Genomic DNA, 9,825 nt, shown 5'->3' with positions numbered 1-9,825 from the left:
CATCCATTAGACATAATCTGAAAAGAGTTCTAGTAAATAAGAACCTTAACAACTTAGTCTCTACATCCATTAGACATAATCTGAAAAGAGTTCTAGTAAATAAGAACCTTAACATCTTAGTCTCTATATCCATTAGACATAATCTGAAAAGAGTTCTAGTAAATAAGAACCTTAACAACTTAGTCTCTACATCCATTAGACATAATCTGAAAAGCGTTCAAGTAAATAAGAACCATAACAACTTAGTCTCTACATCCATTAGACATAAACTGAAAAGAGTTCTAGTAAATAAGAACCTTAACAACTTAGTCTCTATATCCATTAGACATAATCTGAAAAGAATTCAAGTAAATAAGAACCTTAACAACTTAGTCTCTATATCCATTCGACATAATCTGAAAAGAGTTCAAGTAAATAAGAACCTTAACAACTTAGTCTCTATATCCATTAGACATAATCTGAAAAGAGTTCTAGTAAATAAGCACCTGATATCACCGAGTGGAAATTATATCATAGATTAATTCAATATATCGACTCTTTGCAAGTAGCTGTCATTATTTTGAAGAGCACAAGACTACTTGAACTGAAGAAGTTTCCAGCTTTTTCCAATCAGCCTAACAGCTTTTGTTTCGGCTTATAGTAAAGCGTGCCTTTAGGCTACTTATAAAGGAGGCACTTATTTGTTTTATTAGCTTAAGTTATATCAAGCAGTTTGAATTGAGCCCAGATCAAGGAAAGCTTTTTGTGAATAGAATTATTAAAAGTTTATCGCAATAAACCTAGACAAGTTTAGTATGAATGGTTTTAAGCACTCTTTCTAAATAGCCTAACGGTATGTGAGCTCATTGCAATTAGCGTGATATATTAGACAATTTAAAAAATACAGAAAACCTTTACAATAAGCCATGCGCATAGTAAAAGCAATTTGTAAAAGGCCAGATTTTTAAATTAGTCTATGAGATATATGTTTAATCATAGTAAAATAAGGAAGATTAGTTTTCAAATCTTTACAATTTGAAGAAATAAGTACATTCCATTAAATAAATGCAAGCCACTTTTATGAAAAATTTCAAACTCTGATTTTATCAGTATTTTTTTGATTTCGATCATTAACTTTTATGCTGTCAAATACATTTTGCAGCGAAGTCTTGGATGAGAGTAACGAGTCTTTATAGAAATAAAATATGCAAAACAAACAAAAAAAACTTTTTTATACTTTAATTTTCATTAATAAATGTTCGGAGTAGAAGATTTACATTTATCTTATTCTTTTACTAATACATCATCTATTAAAATAAACCTTAATAATTCATTTTAATCCAGATGTTACAATTTAATTTGAGAGATTATTAGAAAAAATGACTTGATTTAATATAATAGTAGAATATTTAAAATGTTAAATTGTTTAATTGTTCGTAATGTATTTAAATTTCTGCATCTGTCTGAATATAGTACAACAAAGCCGGCGTGATTTGCTCACGAATCGCTTATAAAAGTTTTATTCTAATAAACGGGTCGGTGGGACCGTTTGGCCCCAAAAGCAGCACAAATATGTCCTTAATCATTAATTTAGAATCCTCCCTGGTCGAACAATCTTGCCCATCAAACGCTTCGTAGTGTGGAGGTAGTGGATTAAAATTCCTTTAATAACCCTGAATGCTTGATGTTTTTCGCTAATTTATACTATCTGTTCTTCTACTAGATAAAGGCTTGTAAGCCGTCTTTGTAATCAATTAGCTCACAATTTGTATGCACACTATTTGTAATGAGCGCACAATCGCCTTCATATTTATCTGTAACACAAAATAAAAAGATTTCTGTAGTCAAGGGGTATGTCCCGCCAAACGTTTCGCAAAGCGCTAAGGTAGTGGGTTCAAATCCCACTAGTAACCCTGGAGGCATCATCGTGCAGCCCTTCTCTGTATTATGCTATATGCTCTTCTATTTGACAAAGGTTTATATGCCTAAATTGAGCACACTAGCCAGCAAATGTGTGTAATTCCGATAAACAATAATAAACTAAAAAGAAATAAATATCAATTATAATAATACCCAATAGAGTTAGTTGCACCTTCAATCCGATATTAGATTATTTATTGTTGGTTTTGCCGGTTTGAAATATTCGATTAAAAACTTTTTGTTTTTACATACAGCTATAATTGATGGATATCTAGTAGATATTTTATTTAAGTCACACTAAAGCTGCACAACGGGCTATTGGTGAAGATCAGTGAAAAATACCTGAGGATGATCATCTGAAAACATGCCATCACAATTTTGATCCTCTATAGAGGGGATAGCTCCCCCACTTTAGCAGTTCAACGATCTGTGTGAAGTCGAGTGCTTAACTGTACAACAGCTTAACCAGAACCGTTACCACACAGCCTCAGTCCCTACGTAGGCTGATCAAAGTTGTCACTCAGCCGCTTACTTACCACATCTAGTTGTGGCTTCGCAGCATGTTGGCTTCAGTGTTCTACTGGGAACCGTGTCCTTTTGATCAGTCCATCGCTGGACAGTCGTAATTGAAGACACTTCAGTGTTTTACCAATTAAAAGGTGCTTTTTGAGATGATTTATAGTATTAAATTCTTTTCACTAGAATCATTAATCAAGACTTGTAACTGATAGGTCTAGGAATTCCCATTTCATTCTCCTCAAATCCTGCTGTAAATATGAGGGTAAGTTTCTTATATGTCAGTCACTCTGTTCAGTTTTTGATATGGTTATTCTTTAGTGCAGTATGCCAAAATTCAACTTTCAAAATTCAAATTATATAATTTCTTCATGTTTCTATCAAGCAACTTGGGCGAACTTGAACCAATATTTTCTGGCTAGGTTCAATTTCCCCATACAAAAAAAGAAAAAAAAATATGTATTTCGTGAGAAACAAACAGTTCTCGACACGAATCAAATTCAACTTCAAGTTCCAGATACTCAAGTTCTAGAGTTCAGTAATTTTAATTCAAATTCTAGAATTAAGTGATTCTAGAGTTCAGTAAATAAAAATCCGTCTTTCCTTTCACTTAGAGAAATATATTAAGTTTTTTTATAATATTTTACTGAATTATGCAAAAAAATTCCATTCTAATAGCGTGTTGAGTTACTTTATAATATTATATACATTAAAATATTGTAAATTCTTTTTAGCAAATCAAAAATTGATGCATAAAAATTGTTTATCTATGAATTCATAAATAGTACATGATTTCTGTACTTTATATTTTATTTTATAACCGTCGTTGAACAGCCGACCCAATTTTATGGGTTTACTACAACTAATGTTCAATTCCGTAGCCTTGTAATTTTGAACACCCTATCCAGAAGAGAAGGGAACTCCTGGATCGAGTATTGGGAGAAATTTGCCTTGACGGAGGACTTTTTGATGGAGCTAACCCGCATTTGCGTTACGTGGAGAAGAAGACCACGAGAATTTCGCATGGTTAGTTTAACGGCAAGGGGACTTTAACCCGTGATCCGTTTACTACTGAAGATATTTCATGTCAGCACTGTGGTTGGTGCAAGCCGGATACGGAATTTGTATCGACTGGGATTCGAACCCTGTTCGCTCACTCGAAAGCGAACGCTCTATGCCCTGAGCCATCGCGGCACTATAATTTCTGTATGTCTTATTCATACTGTTTGGGCTAAGTAAAGTAAAAATCAGTTTGCCAAATACCAATTTCTCCCCTACAAGAAAAAAACTGTTTTCCTCAAATAAATTTCTGCGTCTAAATTTGATCTTAGATCAGATCTAAACACTACTGATTTTAGAGTGAATGGAAATTCCACTTTCCAATTTAATATAAGATGTATATTAATATAGTTTACGAAATTTTGCTGCATTAGCACGCTAATGCAGTAAGAATGCTACTCTAATAGTGCTCCATTGAAATGTTATTTTAAAGTGGTGCAATTTAATTTTTATAAAAAAATTTTAAAAAAATGGAGATAGCTTACTTTTAGGCAGTAAACAGTGGTAAATTGTGTTTTGTAACATTTGAATGTCAACGTCTTTCTCACATAAAATGTGAAAATAATACTGATTTTAAGGGGTCACAGTACCTTTGCAACAATTTTTTAAAATAAAGGTATAATCATTCATTTTGAGGATGCTTTACATGCTCATTTAAGTTATAATCAATAATTTATCTTCAAAAAGTAATTAAACTGTTGAATTTCTTTAAAATTTTAAAAAAAAGTTGAAAAAATTCTAAATTTTTAAATCCCTAAGGCTTTTTTATTTTAACATATTTTCAAAAAAAAATTTTTTCATAGTGCTTGCAATATTTATCTTAATAATTTTGTGCATTCATTTGTTGATATTTCAATTAGAATATTTTTTATAGATTATTTTGTAAAAAAGTAGAAAAAAAAGTGTAAAAATTCCTGTTAGGTATATATAACATGCCGTAAAAATTTTAATACCTCATAAAATGCTTATTCCATGCACAGTTCAAATAAGTGTATTATCCTCAAGATAAAAAAGTTCATTTTAAAGCTTTATCTTAAATAGGAAAAATTCCTTAGGGATTTAATTAAGATTAAGACACAAAATTATCATCTATGCGAAAAAGCACTTTAAAGTCAGACTGCTGAGCAAGTTTCTGTATTAGAACAATTTAAAATCATTCATAACTTTTTTAAAAATGTAGATAGAGAGATGAATTTTTTTCTGTACATTTAAAATACTTTGAAGTTTTATTATAAGCAAAAAAATTTTTTTGGTATTTTCGTCATTTTTTGGGTACTGTGACCCCTTAAATTCATTTGCAAACGCAACATAAATCTTGACATGTTGATCTATCATTAAAATAATGTGAAAAATTTAAAAACATTTATACCTTGTCTTTAACGGAGTAACTGTAGCTGAATTCAAAGCCACTAACATTTTAAATATTATTTTTATTTCTAAATTATCATTTTTGAAAGAAATAGACAATGCAAAGATATTTCTTGTAACAATAATTTGAAAAATATATCCCTAATTTTTCGTGTTTCTTACCGAAATTCTTAAATTTGAGACAAATTAAAATTTGCACGAAAATCCTAAAAATAATAAAATAAGTTTTACCGAGTTTATCCCTTTAAAGAAATTAAAGCATCACGTGTAATCATTAAGTTAGTTTCAACAAACCAAACTCTAAAACAATGGAATATTTTTCTTAAAACTTTCGCAAATTTTTCTCTTTATTTACATGAATTTGAAAGAATAAATGGAAATTACAAATATATATTTCTCAAAGGAGTTTATTTAGTGTTAATTAGTTGTCTTAGCATGGCATTCAGGCAGAGGAAAAGATTTATACTCCACCATCATCCATATTTACCTTGCACAAATTTTGCACTAGACGATAAATATTTATCTTTCTTTTTGTAGTACTAATTTTCTCGAACAACTTTCTGAGTTTTCTCATGCAAAGTTTTGAGGTAACAAATATTTTCTGATGAATATTTCAAAACTGTTTTATTCATTTTTATCTTTTTATCATGTTTTTAAAATTAGATGGAGTTATTAAAGATTAAAAGTAATGCACTGGTTGAGTGTATTTTGTCGTCAGCTTAGAAAGATAAATAACTATATCTTCTAGTCAAACAAAAGATACATATTAAACACAGAAATATCTTTTTTTTTCCAAAAGGCAAGTTATTTTCCTAGCCATATTGAAACGTTTCCAAGTTTCAAAAAATCAGTGTATTCAAAATATTACGAAAACAGAAACAATATATTTTCTCAACTAAAAGGCTATTTTTTTAAGAATGAAATACATCAAAGCTGTATTTTCTAAGCAATAAATAAATAAATGAAAACTACCCAATATAATACTTTCTTCCCGCTCTTGTTTTCATACTATTTTAGATTTAATTTTCAAACTTCTAAGTAAAAAACATAGTAAAAAATTGTCAAGTAATAATTTGAAACTAACTTTATTAAAAATAATCACATAAGGAAAATTACTTTAAATGCTATTCAAAGCAAAATTAAATAAATCGGAAGAAAATTTCTGTGCGAAGGGTACGAAAAAAACTGAACGCCTCAAATAACTTTTAATCCAATGAACGGATTTTCATCAACTTGATAATTCGAAGGCTTAACTTTAACTACGGTAATTAATTACAGCAAAGTTGTGGTGGCCTAGGGGATAGTTCGTTCGCCACCCAAATAGTTGACCTAGGTTCGAATCCCTAGGTCGAATCGTTGACTGGTCGATGCGAATTCTGCATCCGGGTCACACCGACCACATTGTTGATGCAAAATATTCTAAGTGGTAAACGGATCATGGGTTCGAGTATACTTTCCGTCAGGCTAACCATTGGAGGTTTTTGTTATAATATAATAAAAATATGAGGGGTAGCCACAATTTGGCCCCAATAGTTAAGACAAAAGAGCCGTCAAAAGTATATACACCAGCCTCTAAACTATTTAATAGTGTTAGGATTCTTTTTCTGTTTTAATAAGATGTTTGAGACAAATAAAAAATTTAAAAAATAACAATGATAACATTTTCATAAGAAAACAAATTTTTCTTAAGTCATTAAAATGAATTTTTCAACTTCTCTAATTAAAATATATTGTAAAAGTAGATAAACTATTTGTTTTTCTACTAATGTGATTCATAAAATTTAGTTGTAAGGTTCTCATGTTTTCATGCATAACAATAAAATTTAGTGTTCTGTTGTTGTTGTTGACGTATGCCATTAAGGCAGAGGGGGTGCGATTGTTCTTGTTTTCCAGTGGCGCCATCTATGGCCAAGAATTAGACTTCTGCCACACCCATACGTCCCACCCGTTTATAGGGCGGACTCATTCATACATCAATTCATTCATACATCAATTCATTCATCCACAGATCGTAATTTTGACCTGAATCAGAGAACAATCAATCTCCAATCCAGTACCCCCAGAGGTATTGATTTGTTATGGGAACATGGAGGACTTTGAGACTCGACAGATTTAACGTGCATCAGTCACCATTTACTACACGGAGAGTCTTCGACCGGCAGGGATCGAACCCACGACCTCTTAGACATGGGCCCAATGCCCTACTAACCAGGCATCCCGGCCCAATTTAGTGTTCTGCGAAACACGTTTGTAAACATCTTAAAATTGATAAAAGTTAATATTTATCGTATGATAAGTCTTTTTAAATATTCAATAAAGTACTCACAAACCTTTTATTTCATTAAAAATATTTAAATAACAATATTAGCTATGCATTTTTTAATACCAAATGCAATTTTAAAATCATGACTTTAAACAAAAAAATTAAAGATTGAGGAAAACATACTGTTAAATGTTAGAACCAATTTTGTATCTTTAAGAGTTTTATTTTCTACTGCAGTATATATTTTTACAAACTTACTTTTTATAACTAGATAAACATACGATACTAACATCTTACAAATATACTTTTTGCAACTGATAAATTTACAAATATACTTTGTGTAACTAGATAAGCATCTAATACATTTTACAAACATACTTTTTGAAACTAGATAAACTTGTCACTCATAATTTTAAGAACATACATTTTTAACCGGATAAACATATAATACATTTTCTTACAAACATACTTTTTGTAACTAAACATACAATGCATATTTTTTACAAATATATTCTTTTTAGCTCGATAAACATACTTTATGTAACCAGATAAACATTCAAAACTTATGTTTCAAAAACATACTTTTTGTTACTTATACAATACATGCTATTTAGAAACATACTTTTTTTTAACTAGATAAGTATGCAGTACAAACATTTTACAAACTTACATTTTGTAACTAGATAAACATACTGTAAATATTTCGTACTAGCATACTTTTTGTAAGTAGAAAAATATATAATACATACTTTTTACAAGCATACCTTTTGTAAAAAATAAGCATACAATACATACTTTTTGATAATAAAATTAATTTCGTAAAAATTAAGGATTCATTTAAGTTAAATCCATAAAAAAAAAACCTCTTATCTTTATGAGTAACGACGCATTTCAAGATAAACTATTATTATTTAATGATTCGAATCATACAACGTAACTATTTGAAATGCTGATCCAGAGACAACAATGGAGATTTATATAGACTGTCATTATTTCTTTTGTTCTGATTATGCGTACATGCTCATCTGATCTAATCTTAAGTCTTTAAAAGTCAGTCAAAAAATTATTGACTTATAATTACAGGTTACGATACTAAAAATGCAGGCATTTCATGTTACGATGTTTAAATCGAATGCAGAAGGTTTGTAACCTAATATCATAGTTTTATTAAAGTGTATGTTAACAAGCTATAAATTCCTAGTTGACATTCTTAAATATAGTTATTGGTGATAATCATGTATGTTTTGGAGTTGATGATTATTTTCGTATTAAAAACGTGAGGGCTGTACACAGATTTATCAGATAAATTCTCCTTTTTAGATTAATTAGAAGCTATAGTAGTGTATAATTATATTCATGTAGATAACAGACAAAAGCAAAGGTTGATGTAAATAAAAAAATATTTTTTCTAAGATGAAAGGATACTGAAACTATTTATAATGTAGGATTGTACAAAAAGGTTTAGAATAAACTCGATATAGATTATTGTTTATAGTAATGATATTGGCGAAAAATAAGATATTGATTATTGTGTGTAGTCAAGATATTGATGGAACAAGATATTAATTATTGTATATAATAATGATATTGATGAAACAAGATATTGATAATTGATTATGATATATCGATAATGTTTAGATAAGAAATTAAATATTGCAAAGAAAGACATCGATTGCAATTTCTTGTCAAATCAATTTATAATTTTGTTTTTGATGAAACTAAAAAAAAAATAAACTCAGTGGCACTACAGCCCATAGAGGGCCAAGACCTACTGTGTCCATCTCAGTTTTCTTGATCTTGGACTCTGGGGTGCAGGAACAGATATTTTGGTTAGGTGGTCAGCCGAACGCGGAACAGTTCAGTTCCCAAGCATGCTTGGTACTGTTTTTGATGATGTTTTGTTTTTGATGATGGCGAATTAATTTTGTTTAATTGTGTTTTACACAGTAAGAGTAGTTTTAAAATGAGATATATTATGTATTAAAATTAATTACGCTTAATTCTTCGGTACATATCACGTAAATACAAATACAGTTAGGAATTTTACCACACATCTTATCCTATGTTTTTCAATGAAGCAATATTATTTAATGGGTAACATTAATGAATACTAATTTTCAGTTGAGTCTATTTTTTTTATCAGACTTACTAGTGAATATTTTTTGAAGAAGTGAATGGGAACATTCTTCTTTACTTTTTCTGTATTGTTTGAATAAAATTATTCAATATATATTTTATTTAAGTTTTTTTAGTCCATTTTCGAAATATTATTTTTCTTTTCCATTCCAATTTTTCACATAAATGAAGGAAAATAATTTTCTATTGGAACATTTTTTTAAATTTTTTTCCATACGTAAACGAAAAAATTGCTAAGCTCATCATAAAGCATCGGAAATATATTGAATTTCAAAACCTTTAAAATTTAATTTAGGATTATGCAATATTAAATTTAAAAAGAAATAATGATTTATCAAATTAAAAAGAAAAAGGAAAACAGATTTTAAAGCAAAAGCATAAAAATTCAATCTCTGTGATTCTTTTTTTAAATGAATCAATAACATCATGTGCTTAGACGAAATTTTATAACGATAAAAGTTTGCTTTAATAAAAATACTCTTCATTAATATTTAAAGAAAAAATTAAAATTCAAAATTATTTTTTCGGCATGCATATTTATGTATGGAAGAAACTAATACCAAGATAAAGTTTAAGTGTACAAG

The sequence above is a fragment of the Parasteatoda tepidariorum genome, chromosome 6 (assembly GCF_043381705.1).
Source record: "Parasteatoda tepidariorum isolate YZ-2023 chromosome 6, CAS_Ptep_4.0, whole genome shotgun sequence".
Taxonomy (NCBI): Eukaryota; Metazoa; Arthropoda; class Arachnida; order Araneae; family Theridiidae; genus Parasteatoda; species Parasteatoda tepidariorum.
The sequence above is the reverse complement of the archived record's forward strand: the minus strand, read 5'-3'. Positions refer to the sequence as shown.